This window comes from Lathamus discolor, chromosome 2 (assembly GCF_037157495.1).
Source record: "Lathamus discolor isolate bLatDis1 chromosome 2, bLatDis1.hap1, whole genome shotgun sequence".
In the NCBI taxonomy this organism is placed as follows: domain Eukaryota; kingdom Metazoa; phylum Chordata; class Aves; order Psittaciformes; family Psittacidae; genus Lathamus; species Lathamus discolor.
The window spans coordinates 152,663,712-152,675,901 of NC_088885.1; the positions used below are offsets into that span (position 1 = coordinate 152,663,712).

A 12,190-nucleotide genomic window follows, 5' to 3' on the forward strand; every position below is an offset into this window, starting at 1 on the left:
CCTGCTCCAGTGTGGGCTTCCCACTTAAATACATTATCCCAGAGGGACTACCACCATCACTGACAGGCTCAGCCTCGGCCAGCAGTGGATCCATCCTGCAGTTGGCTGATGTTGGTTCTAGCAGACCTGGGGGATGCTTCTGGCAGCTCCTCGCAGAAGGCCCCCTGCTACCAAAGCCTTGCCACACAGACCCGATACATTCTCCTTCTCATTTACTGGGCTCCTAATGCGAACACGAAAATGAAGCGCCTAAGGAGAGGCAAGGTGAATAACCCGGAGCGCAGGGGAAGGATACATTAGGTGACAACAACCACAGAGATTTTTTTCACTGCTGGACCTGTCAGTGTATTTTGAGCCTGCTCCAAGTTCCCGTGAAGCCAGCTGAGCCTTCCAAATGATTCCCACCAGCTGCTTTTACCTGAAGTCCCTGTCTGAAAAATTCAGGATTAATTTAAAGATTGCCTCTGTTTATAACAGCGAACATTAAGTGCGGATCAGCTCCGATATACAGCAGAATAGGGACAAATAAATACAAAGCAACATAACGGGGACAGGCACTTTCTCTCTAGATCTACTCCGTTCCCTTCAATGAGAACTCCAGAAGCAGGTCCTGCAAGAAGGATCTTGTTCTAGCTAGAGCAAGGGCCCTGTGAAGGACTCTTGATGTGCCTTGTCAGACCTGGTTCAAAACACAAAGCCAACAGAAAAGCTTCTAACAACATGTGCCAGCATCTTTCATCAATTACCAAGCTGCAAAGAGGAATCAAAGGCAGAACACTAAATTCTGAGTTCTGCCCTTCACCACATTTCCCTTCATGAGAGAAAAAAACCCAAACCTGTAATCATCAGTATAATTGCTGACTTGGATTTGAAAGCAGATAATAAATGGTACGTCCATCTTTTAATTATTAACATAACTAAGCTTATTGCATAATACCTGCTTATTTTTGGCAGGCAGCCCTGTCTACCTGTCTCAACAGCACATTACTGAGTTGGCATGAGCAGGAGCTTCTGAGTGAATAAGAAAAGTTCTTCAAATCAAACTCTTGCCAAAAGTTTCATCTCAGAAGGCCGGGTCACCAATAACACAATGTTTTGAAGGAGAAAGTCCTCTTGTTACAGTCCCCTTTACTGTAACTTCCATTCCATTTCTCTGTGTGTGATGCTTGCAATTTATTTATCCCACAAATGATTACAAAGAACATTTTAGTAGTGAAGATTCTTCTGCCAGATCACACACTCGGAGTGCTGAGATGACACATCTCCTCCCACCTGCCTTTGATCAAGACAAAACCTGTTGCTCCACACCTGGGCTTAGGCTCTCAAAAAATGGTCCACTATGGCTATGACTCTGTGCCCTGTGCTGCTTCATGGAGCTGGAAGCTTGATCCCAGACCATGCAGAGGAAGAACCCCTCCAGAATACCCTGATTGGGCTTGGCATCCATTTCATCCCTTCACCACCAACAGATCTGTAACACTGAGGACTTCTTGCAGCGTTTGGATGGCTTCTCTCTGCTGTTCAGTGCTGATTGTCAATAACTAGATAGGCTGTTAGTATAGTCTGAACAGCCAGTCCCACTGTGCCTGTCATCCAGTGTTTATAATCCTTAGTTCAAGTCTCATAAAACATCCAACTGCTGGTGTTGGAATGATAAATCAGCATTTCAGAATTTACTCTTGCTTCCATGCAGTGCTATCAATCACATCCAATAGAAATTTTATAGTGCTTCCTTTCGACTTAACCTTAACACTGTACAAAGCATAGTGTTGGGGGTTGAGAACACCACCAGCGTGTGTCTGAATATGAACAATTACAATTGAGTTTAGGGGTTGTGCTGGATCTGTATCTCTGAGTGGAGCTCTCAAGCTTTCATGAAGACAACAAAGGCCCTGCTCCTTGCCTTGTGATGCCTTAGCCCTCTTGTGTCATAAAGCTGATAGAAAGAAAAAGACCAAACACATTAACCTTTCTGACTCTGCTTAGTCTAGTTTTCTCCTATCAAGGGAGAGTCAACACTGAATGAATATATTAGCACAACAAATAAGGCACTAGTTGGCACTTCAAGTGGCTCCTAAGATCTCTTCACAACGGTGCAATATGCTGTCAGCATGACAAGCCAGGCACCACATGCCTTTATTTCTCATTCACTTGAAGAGATACTGGGCTCATCGCAGGCTTTGCCCAAAGGCAGGAGTGGTCACAGTCCCTCCCAAGGCAAATGCTGCTCCAAGATGTCCTTTTCCTGTGCTCTGAAAAACATTTATGGTGTGGGTACAAATGTCTCCCAGAAGCTCTTCCAGCTACAAATATGGTTTCACCCTTCAGACACTGCACTGGCAGCAAAATCAAAGCTTCACCACTGCCCGGATGCTCCAGTTTGGAAACAATATTTTTGGCTAAGATTTCTCCAATCAACCTAATCCCCACTAGTCAATCACAATGGTCTGCTCACATGAAGGCAGCACACTTCATGCTTTGTCTACAGAGAAGCAATCCCATGATTTTGGTGCTCTAGGGAGCTTTTCCACAAAGGCAGATTTCTCTGCGTGAATCATTTAGACAGGACTGTTATCTCTTTTGACTTGCTATTGAACTGTCTAGGAGACAGCATTTAAATGCAAGAAGGCAAAACAATAGTATTGACTGTCCATTGTCCGGGTTTATTTAATTCTGTAAAGCAAACAGCTTGTGTGAAATGCACTCCAGGTAATAAAATCGTATTGCACATTTGCTTATAAGAGGGTCACCAGGGAAAGCAAATGTGCCTGTACTCAGCAATAAATATTTGATTCTGTGTTGCACAGCAATTATTCAAAATGAGAAAGACTATTAGATCCAAGACTGCTGCCCTTTAGGACTCAGCCTGTCAAGTCACATTGCCCTGTACTTTTTATCCAAGTGGATTTCATCTCCACACTGTTATTGCTGGGTGATATTTGGGTCTTTAAGTCCAAGTTGCACCGAGCTTGAAAAACATCATCTGACTACCTGCCTGACCTTTCTTTGTTATAGGGAGAATTGCTTTCTTATTATTATTTTTAGTTATCAATATGCCAAATATCAAAATTTAAAACACACAGATGCTTTCTTCCGAGAGGTCAGAGAAAGACTGAGATTTCAATTTAATCACCCTAAAATTGCTTCTTCCTTAGCTTTAAAAATGCCACAGCTTTAGTCATCACGGGGAGGTTATGATCCTATCCTATATTTATTTTCTCTGGTTTTTGTACATACTTAGAAAAATACCAGATTCCTGACAAATTTCCAGTCGTCTGAAATTTAACAAGGAGTCATTAATATATTTTACACATACATCTCTCTAGAGAGATATTCTCAACATTTATCACCTATCTAGCCTGCACTTGATAGACTTTTATATAATGCTCAGCCTAGAGAAATGTAACACGATTCCACAGAGCTTAAGCACATGCAGAGATGTGTGCCATTTCCCCTTAAAGTAAGATTTAATCAACGCAGTGCCACCTCAACCCTGACCAGATGATCAGTCAAAGCAGCTCTGAGTAATATCTTGGGAAGTCTGAGCCTACAGACAATTACAGACCACTTAATCACAAAATTTAATCAAGATAATAATTAGGCGCTGCATCCTGTTTAATGCACGAGGATGTGAGCCTTCCAGCTCCTGCTGCCAGATCGGAACTGAACACAGGAATGGGGGGAAGAATCAGCAAAGTCAACAGACTATATCCTTGATGACAGAAGGAAAACTGAATGCGAACAGCTTGCCAAATCCTTCAGAAGAACTCCAGCACTCCGTGCCAGTCGAAAATCCAACCCTACAGGATTCTTTCATAGATCTATTTCTTCAGAAGACCAACTTAATACCTTTTATTTGACCAGGCTTGAGAGATAAAACCCAGGGTCCTGGCACAGTCACTGCTTTACTGATGCTTAGCAAGCACTTTTTGCTCAGATAAACCTTCCCCTGCACAGTGGACAAGAAAGGAAAAGCTCTATTAAGTGACCTTTTCAAGGTCAAAGTGAAGACTATAAATCTGCCAGCCCTCTCAGCCACTGTACTACACTGCCATGACTGGGTCAGCCTTGTAGGGCAGGCAAAGAGTTACAAGACTTTAGGTAATGAATTGTTTGAGGTACCACATATTTACTGTAAGCTAAGGAAAGTCACTTCCTGGGATAGATGCTATTAAGAGGATTTTTCCTTATTTTCCTCTAACTTCAAAGTGCCGCATCAGGCTCCTTGTTACAGCCTAGTGACATCCACCCATCACTGAGCTGGAGAAAACAGCAGTAGCAGCAATGCATCCATAGGCATTAAAAAGCCCAGAAACATGAAGGCTTTGAAGAATGAGCAAAGGGGTGTAGAAAATAGACTCGATGGCCCAACTTCCATTTCCAAATTCTACAAACCCCCTGGGTTAAAATAGGATGAAAAGTAGATTTATCCATCCCTCCCCCCCCCCCCTTTAAACCAGTGGGGATACTGGCTAATAGTTAAAGTCAGCAGCTTATAGCAGGCCGCAGAAAACCAACTCTACAGACTGATAGGGCAGTGAAATCTTTTCTTTACACACACAAGACCTTAACAAAGAAAGAAACGGAAAAGAAGTAGAGCTGAATGATGGTAACATTTCAATCTTCAGAGCCACTGTTAGCTACAATGAATCTCTTTTGTAAATGCAGCGTCTTGAGCTGCAAATACTTATCAAGAGTGTTATTATCAGCAATTGTGAGCCCGCAAACAAGAATTCCCACTGTATTTTAATGGCTGCTGGCCACATCCATCAGAAAGGGGACTCTAACAGACATACAGTTATCATTGTTCAATTTTTAATGAATATATGGCATTCCCATTCATTATTTAAGTGACATTCAGATGTAGTTTCAGTCAAAGCTGCCTGTTCATAAATGTTATTAGCTACAAATGCGCCTTTAGTAAAATATTACACTGGGCTAAAATAAAGCGTTGTACTGATAATCAAAGGAAAATGAATGGAAGGAACTAAAATCCACAGCGATGCAGTCTGAACCCATCCACTCAAAAACCTCTTTGATTTTAATAGGCAATTTCTCAGGGCCCAGCACAGGATTGCAGAGTCAGACACACACTAAGACACAAGAAACACCTTCTCCAGACTCCTGAGGCTCACACACAGGCTGCTACCCGATTATCTGAGTCAAAGCAGGTCTATCTGTGGTCAGTTTGACCACAACTCAATAATACTGTCTGCACATCCAATATACATGCCCCTCTAGACAGTTTTACATTCATTATCCAACAGTTTGCACTGCGCACTTTGGAAAACACGGTGTATATTAGTGTTTGGGCTGCTGAATACGGTTCATTGCAGTTCAAGCCCTGCTTTTCTCATGGGTGCTTGTATATTTTGATAAACTTGTGTGCTGAGGTATCTCAAATTAAGCACTCAAATGAAACATCCTAAATCCCATCAGGTTGCAAATGCTGGCCCTCGTCTGCTCACTATCCAAGCCAGGAAGCAGCTATTTGTTTCCTCTAAATTAATCCCAGCTCAGCAAGACACTAAGGCGCACATCTAACTTTATAAAGACAGAGTGGGTTTCCCACTCACTTAAATAATGCAGATGCAAATGCTCTGCTGAATCAGGTTTATAAAAATCCGATAGCAGTCAGTAATAAATACTGTGACACACAAGAGCTGCTCCGCAGCCAGGAGGTTGGAGCACTCTGCTGGGATCTGTAATGCAGTGTCCTCAGTAGAGTCATGGGATTATCCCCACTTCCCTGCATCCCGCTCTATTCCCCAGGCTGAGAGCCACACACAGTCCTCCTCCTCGCTCTGTCTGGGAATGTGTCTTTATATAGACGGTATCCATTATACAAGATTTATCCTGGGTTTCCCTGCCCTGCTCTCCTAACTTTGCATTTGAGATTAAAATACTGTCAGTGCCTCTGCTGGGTGTCTGAGACAGGAGGGGCAGAAGCAGGGATAGTTTATTTGCTAGAGCAGGAGGCTTTCCTTCTGCAACAACTCTGTATTACATTGGGTTTATTTCTACCAGGATAAAAGAGCAAAGCCACACTTCATTGGAATTGTGAACCTGTCCCCAGTTAACAGTATACATGGAGCATGCCGAAGACAAAGGTGAAACTGGGCCCTGTTAAACCTGGCCAGCTCTGATAGACTCTGCTCAAGGAAAGAGGCAGAGATATCAAGGATGCCTAAGGGCAAACCTGCGTATCTAACACCTTCTGTTTGGCAGCCCTCTTCCCACAGTGGAACCTAGACTCTGCAGGGACTTTGTCTTAAAGGAAAAAAGGACAAGAACAATAATAAGGATAATAATGTGCCCAGAGGTAATAATAACAATAGCAGTAATGATAATAACAATAATAATGTTCCTAGAGTTACCTAGTGGTAGTCATAGTAGTAACTGTAGTAATAGTAATGATAACAATAATGTTCCCAGAGGTACCTGGGGTGATGTCCCTGCACAATGCATCTTGGCAGGAGTGAGTATTTGACATCTATCTCATGGCTGCACACAACAGGCACCTAAACATCAGGCATTCCTTTCTGCTTGTGTTTCCTTGGGGTCTCCACGTTGTATGTGTTGTGACCAACACATGTGGACAAGACGGGCTTTTGCAGAGAAGTCAGCCACAAGCATCAGGTTTTATTCCTTCCCACCACTTAGTGCGCTGATCAGGATCTCACCTGCAGGACTAATAATCTATGCCCTGAAAGAAGATATCCAGTACTGCTTGGGTTTTATTTAGATGGGAGCAGAAGCTTGGGAGGTACTTTCGGGTGAAGTATGCTCAAGATGAAAGATCTGGAGCACAAGAAAGGTAGCCTTCATGTAGCTCTGAATAAGGCCTTCAAAAAAGGCATGACTTCATGCACAGAGAGGTCCTGTGGAGGATCTGGCCCCGACTGATGTACAATATATAAGTGATATTTAGTGACTGAAGGAAAAGAAAACAAGCAAAACAATCCCCTAACATTAGCCATTTTAATAGCTTTAGGAGATGGACAAACAACATCAAGAAAGGGACATGGAGAGTTGCTCTAGAGCTGACTGCAGTTTTGTTAGAGTAAATCTAGATTATTGCAGCCAGTTTTGGTGCATACTCATCCTAAAGAAACACATCAATTTCTCCATGCACAGATAATGCAGCTTTTCCTACACTTTGGGTAAGCCCTTCACAGATACCCACTGTGTGATCCTGAAGTGACTTCATGAAGAAGTTGCAGTGGGAGGTGGTTATCCTCCAGCCTGCTTGGAATCTGTCACTGCTGTCATTTTAAAAGGCCATTGTGAGGAGGCATCTCATCCAGGCTGAAAGAAACAGCATCTTCATCTTAAAACTCCTTCTGTCCAGCCCGATTATTTCCATGGAGTCACAGGTAAGAAGCACCCTCTCCACCTCTGCTCTCCAGCAGTTAAGATGCTCTCCAAAATTTACATTTATATTTCTCTGTGCCTTTGCTAGATTTAGAAAGGAAAATTAAAGCATTATTAGGGGCTAAAGGGTCAGGCACACACCCAGCCAACCAGCTGGTGACTCCACACGGAACAAAGAGATTCCCAAACAAACTCTTTTAATGAGAAGGATTGCCAAAAGCCAAGCAGACGTTGCAGAGGATACCTCATTAAAGAAATTGATAACCCTAAGTCAGGTCAATCTGTTTAAGTAACTCAATGGCTTCAGTCAGATAGGAATAGGTCTGTTTAATTTGCCTTCAGAAAAGCAGCAGCACAGTGGGAGCGGAGGAGGAGATCTCCTAGAGAGCCATAAGCTTTCCATAAAAGTTGGTTATCAGGGGAAGTTGCATCTGTGGTTTACTCACTTGGAAGAGAGACATCTCACACACAGTGAGCTGAAACACACTTGTAGGCAGTGAGAGCAACCACACACAAGGAGTGGATCTGCACTCGGCAGCATGTGCTAATACCGTGGGATCTTCCCTGCACAGCCACAGCCTGCATGGGGAACATGGGGCTGACCAAAGGAGCCAATCTGGCAAATGGCAAAACACTAAATATAAGGCATGAGCCAGAACCTGATTTCTTTTTACAGCTTTGCAGCACTTTGGCGAGCTTCAGCAGGGAACAGCAAGGTGATTTATCCCTGCCCATGGCAGGGCGATTGGAACTAGACGATCTTGAGGTCCTTTCCAACCCAAACCATTCTGTGATTTTCTGCTGGAACAAAAAGCTCAGAAAATGGTTCTTGTTTGGAAAGTCAAGCCCAGGGGCCCCAGATGGGAAAATAAGTTCTTGCAGTTTGAAAAGACCGTGCTGTGAACTAAACAGCACTGCTTGGCCTCCACCAGGATTTCCGCTCTGCATTTACTCACCCGTGCTGGCAGCAGGGTTATCACTTCAGGATTTCCATGATGCTGAGTACAGCACAGCAACCAGTGCTCTGTGCATCCAGGCTGCAAACTGCCAGCAGCCCAAACAGCATCTTGCTAATGACTGCTCCTTATAGGGCACCGTATCAGCACTAATTAGCAAACTGCTGCTAAGCTCAGACCTCTCATTTGCAAGTATCCGGCTCACCTCACGGATATGACTATGGGGCTTATTTCATCACTGAGCAGACAAATAACACCTTTAAGCAATTGCATGGTTTCGTAATAGGTAAATAAGGACTTTGCTGCAAAAAAATCAAAAACAAGCCTAGCGCTGGTTTTATTACCATCAGATCTCAGCAGTTACCCAATATGAGGTTTTGTCATGCTTGGACTTAATACACCTTTTAGAGATAATGTATAATGAATTATCATAATGATTAAGAGCCAAACAGTGTAAATTGCGTCCCTATCACCCAGGCTTCAAGCGAACCTTAAACTTTATTATCTATGAGTGTACACAGTAATAAATAAGTACGTCTCTCACAGGCTTTTGTTCCTTGCAGGCATACTTTGAGAGGTCTGCTGCATGTCAGCAGCCCCAGCCATTAAATACCTTTCAGCTGGACCTCAGAAATCATAAGGTTTTGAATTCTTTGAATAGACCTTCTGGTCTTACCACTGGAATCACACCTCAAAGCTTCTCCTGCTAATAGGAAAGTTAGAAAACAAAACGTGAAGAGAGAGACTCCCACATTTCTACCCAACCTGAAAAGGAGTCGTTTCAGTGAAGCACCATTAAGATAGCCATGACAACATTATTAATCTTATCAACACAGCAATAATCCACAAGACTAAAACTGGCAGCTACAATATCAAGTGAAACCCATTTGTCTGGAACAGAGTAGATTATTTTTTAACCCTGGGAAAAGGCATGATATCCCAGTTGAAGGCTCTCCTGATTTTCCTAAAAGGGGCCCCGTTAGGTACATGCTTAAGCAGGGATGTGAGGATCACAGTGGTTGTGGCCGCCTCTTACTGCATCAAAATCACCTGCCTCATGGGCACAGGACCACAGAATTGTCTGGGTTGGAAGGGACCTTTACAGCTCCTTCAGTTCCAACCCCCTGCCATGGGCAGGGACACCTTCCATTAGATCACGTTGCTCAAAGCCTCATCAAACCTGGCCTTGAACACATAACAAGGACTGCCAATACCCTACCACACACACAGATGTCCCCTTTGGGATGAAAGGAGACCAACCCAGGAGATACACAGGTTGGAGGGATGAGGATATTTTAGCCAGGATTTTGCTTACATAATTACTATGGGCTATTAAGCTGTTCTCCTCTGGCTGGATTTGTTGACTCAACAAAGGAAAGCGCAGAAGGCTGAGTACCTGCCAAGCCTGTGCAGAGCCATTGTGCCAAATAGGAAAGAAAAAAAGGCAGTATAAAATCAGAAGGAAGCCACAGACACTTGTTTTCCCTTACACCTGCAAAACCAAAGCTAACTTCCCTTTTCTCTCAATGGAAAACCTGAAAATGCAAAACCTTGGGAGAAAACTACCCCCCATGCTGTGGGCACATAGTGGATCTTTAACAGTCCCATCCCAAACTCACTACCTGAAGTCCAGCATACGTTGATTCACCTTCTCCTAGGAACTTGCACTTGTTCTTATATGGAAAATGAATGATAGAGCAATGAGACGGGTGAAAATCAAACCTGATGAATGCCCGTGTTCCCAAGACAGCCAGCTCCGAGCAGGTGGACACAGCAGGAATCACTTGCGTCTCAAGAGCAGCGAGAGATGCGTGATCTGGATCTGCAGAGAGCTTGGGTTAGTCAAATGACTTTTTCAGGGCATTTTGCCAGAACGGAGCAGAATGAAGCAGAGATAATCTGCTGAAAGAATGCCCCATACAGCAGGGGAACAGACAGATGCTTCCTGTGCATGAGATTTCAGGGCAGCGTAAGATCTGTGTCAGGACACACGTTCAGCTTGGTCAGCAGCAGCAGGTCAGAGGCAGAAAATAAAGGTAAAAATAATGCAGAATACGACAATGCAAGCACAGAACTACAGCTCAAGTGCTTTGTGTTGGGGAGTTGTCACTCCCTGAGGTCTGGCATTGAGAAACAGCAGCAGCCAGAGCACTTGGAGAACCATCCCAATGCAAAGCTGCATGTAGGCAGAGAGTAACCTAGGGGACTGTGCAAACCCAGGTATTCCTGAAAGGCTCAGTACAAACCCTGGAAATAAGGAAAGCATCACTGGGAAGCAGACTTGGCATTCCCAGCAAGCTGAAATGCAACTTTTGATTTAAAAGCTACCAAAATAAACCCCAGCCTGCTAACATGCTATACAGCAGAGGTTTGTTTTATTTGTTTTTTTGGAAGCATCTGTATTTTGAAAGCCTAAGGATCACCCATCACGGTCATTTCAGTCCTCAAAAGTACTGCAGGCAACTTAGGTTTGGTTTGTTGGGGCTTTTTTAGGTAGTTCCTTAAATGCCACAAATTAGGCAATTAAGTAAATAGTGTCACTAGCAGACTTCTGGCTTCCTGTGGTCAGACTTTCCAGTTACATCGTGTGCTCTTCAGCAACATTGTTCCTTCCCTTCAAGGGTTTCAGTGTCTCAAAGGATTTTAGATCACATCGTATCTAAGGCTATAGCTGTCCATTGACTCACACATACTCAAAACAGGATGAGTTGAACACACAGAGACACACAGAGAGGAGCCCCATGCGGCAGAGGTGTGATGCAGAATCGCAATCCAAAATCATCTGAGCAAGGAGCTTGTTTTCACATCCCACAGCTGCATTTGCAAGGCAGTGGTCATAGAACCATAGAACAGTCCTTTTACTTCTCTACGGAATGAGCAATAGAATCACAGAATCATAGTTTAGGTTGGAACAGACCTTTACAGGTCATCTATTGCCACCTTCCTGCAATGAGTAGGGACATCTTGAACTAGATCACGATACCCAGACCCGCATCCTGCTTTACTCTTTTGCATATTTAGTTATTAGCAGAGAACAGAAATTATGTTTCTGTACTAAAGAAAATTCATTTTTACATCCTCTCATCCCTTCGTGAGCAAAGCCAACAAAAGCACTCTTTTCACAATGACAGTGAACGCGTGTGAGGGCAATGGGCTGTCAAATTCAAGACAAACGTGTTATGATACCAACGGTGACTTGCATACACAGCAGAGCTATTCTACTGAAAAAGAGCTCATGAATCCACTGCTATAAAACATCAGATAAAAGGATCTGAACAGTGTGAGCAAAGTGAAATTGCCACAGAAATTACAGCTGATGAGGAGAAGTTCCATCCCCAGGCTATCACCAGCAGTTGGGGCTTCAAAAGACCACCAGAAAGTTGTGAAAGGCTCTTTAAGATACTGTCGTGGTTTAAACAAAGTCAACCATAAATCACACAGCTCATTCACTCACTCCCCCCCTTTTTGCCCTCCCCCTACTCCCCGAGGGATGGAGAGGAGAATCGAAAAGAATGCAACTCCCATGGGTTGAGATAAGAACAGTTTAGTAACTAAGGTATAACACAAATCACTACTGCTACTGCCAATGATAATAACGATAAAGGAAATAACAAGAGGAAAGAATACAACACCTCAACACCAGCCAACCATTAAGTCGCCCAACCCCACCCGACCGAGCACCGACCGATACCTCGTCCAACCCTGCAGTCCCTAGTCCTTCCAGGTAACTCCCAGTTACATTCCGGGCATGACGTGCTGTGGTATGGAATACCTCTTTGGTCAGTTTGGGTCAGGTGTCCTGTCTCTGCTTCCTCCCGGCTTCCCCTCCTCCCTGGCAGAGCATGAGGCTCAGAAAGTCC

The 12,190-nt window shown here is 43.8% G+C and overlaps 1 protein-coding gene across 5 annotated transcripts in view; it reads right to left on the minus strand.

Moving 5' to 3' along the window:
* Nucleotides 1-12,190, minus strand: part of ST3GAL1 (ST3 beta-galactoside alpha-2,3-sialyltransferase 1) — a 74,415-nt gene that overhangs the window by 43,952 nt on the left and 18,273 nt on the right. For 3 of the 5 annotated variants that reach the window (XM_065668995.1, XM_065668996.1, XM_065668997.1), the window contains one exon: nt 10,053-10,152. The exons of the other annotated variants lie outside the window; for them this stretch is intronic. The gene's annotated coding sequence lies outside the window, so the exon portion shown is untranslated. The remainder of the gene's footprint in view (nt 1-10,052; nt 10,153-12,190) is intronic. 5 annotated transcript variants of the gene reach the window in all.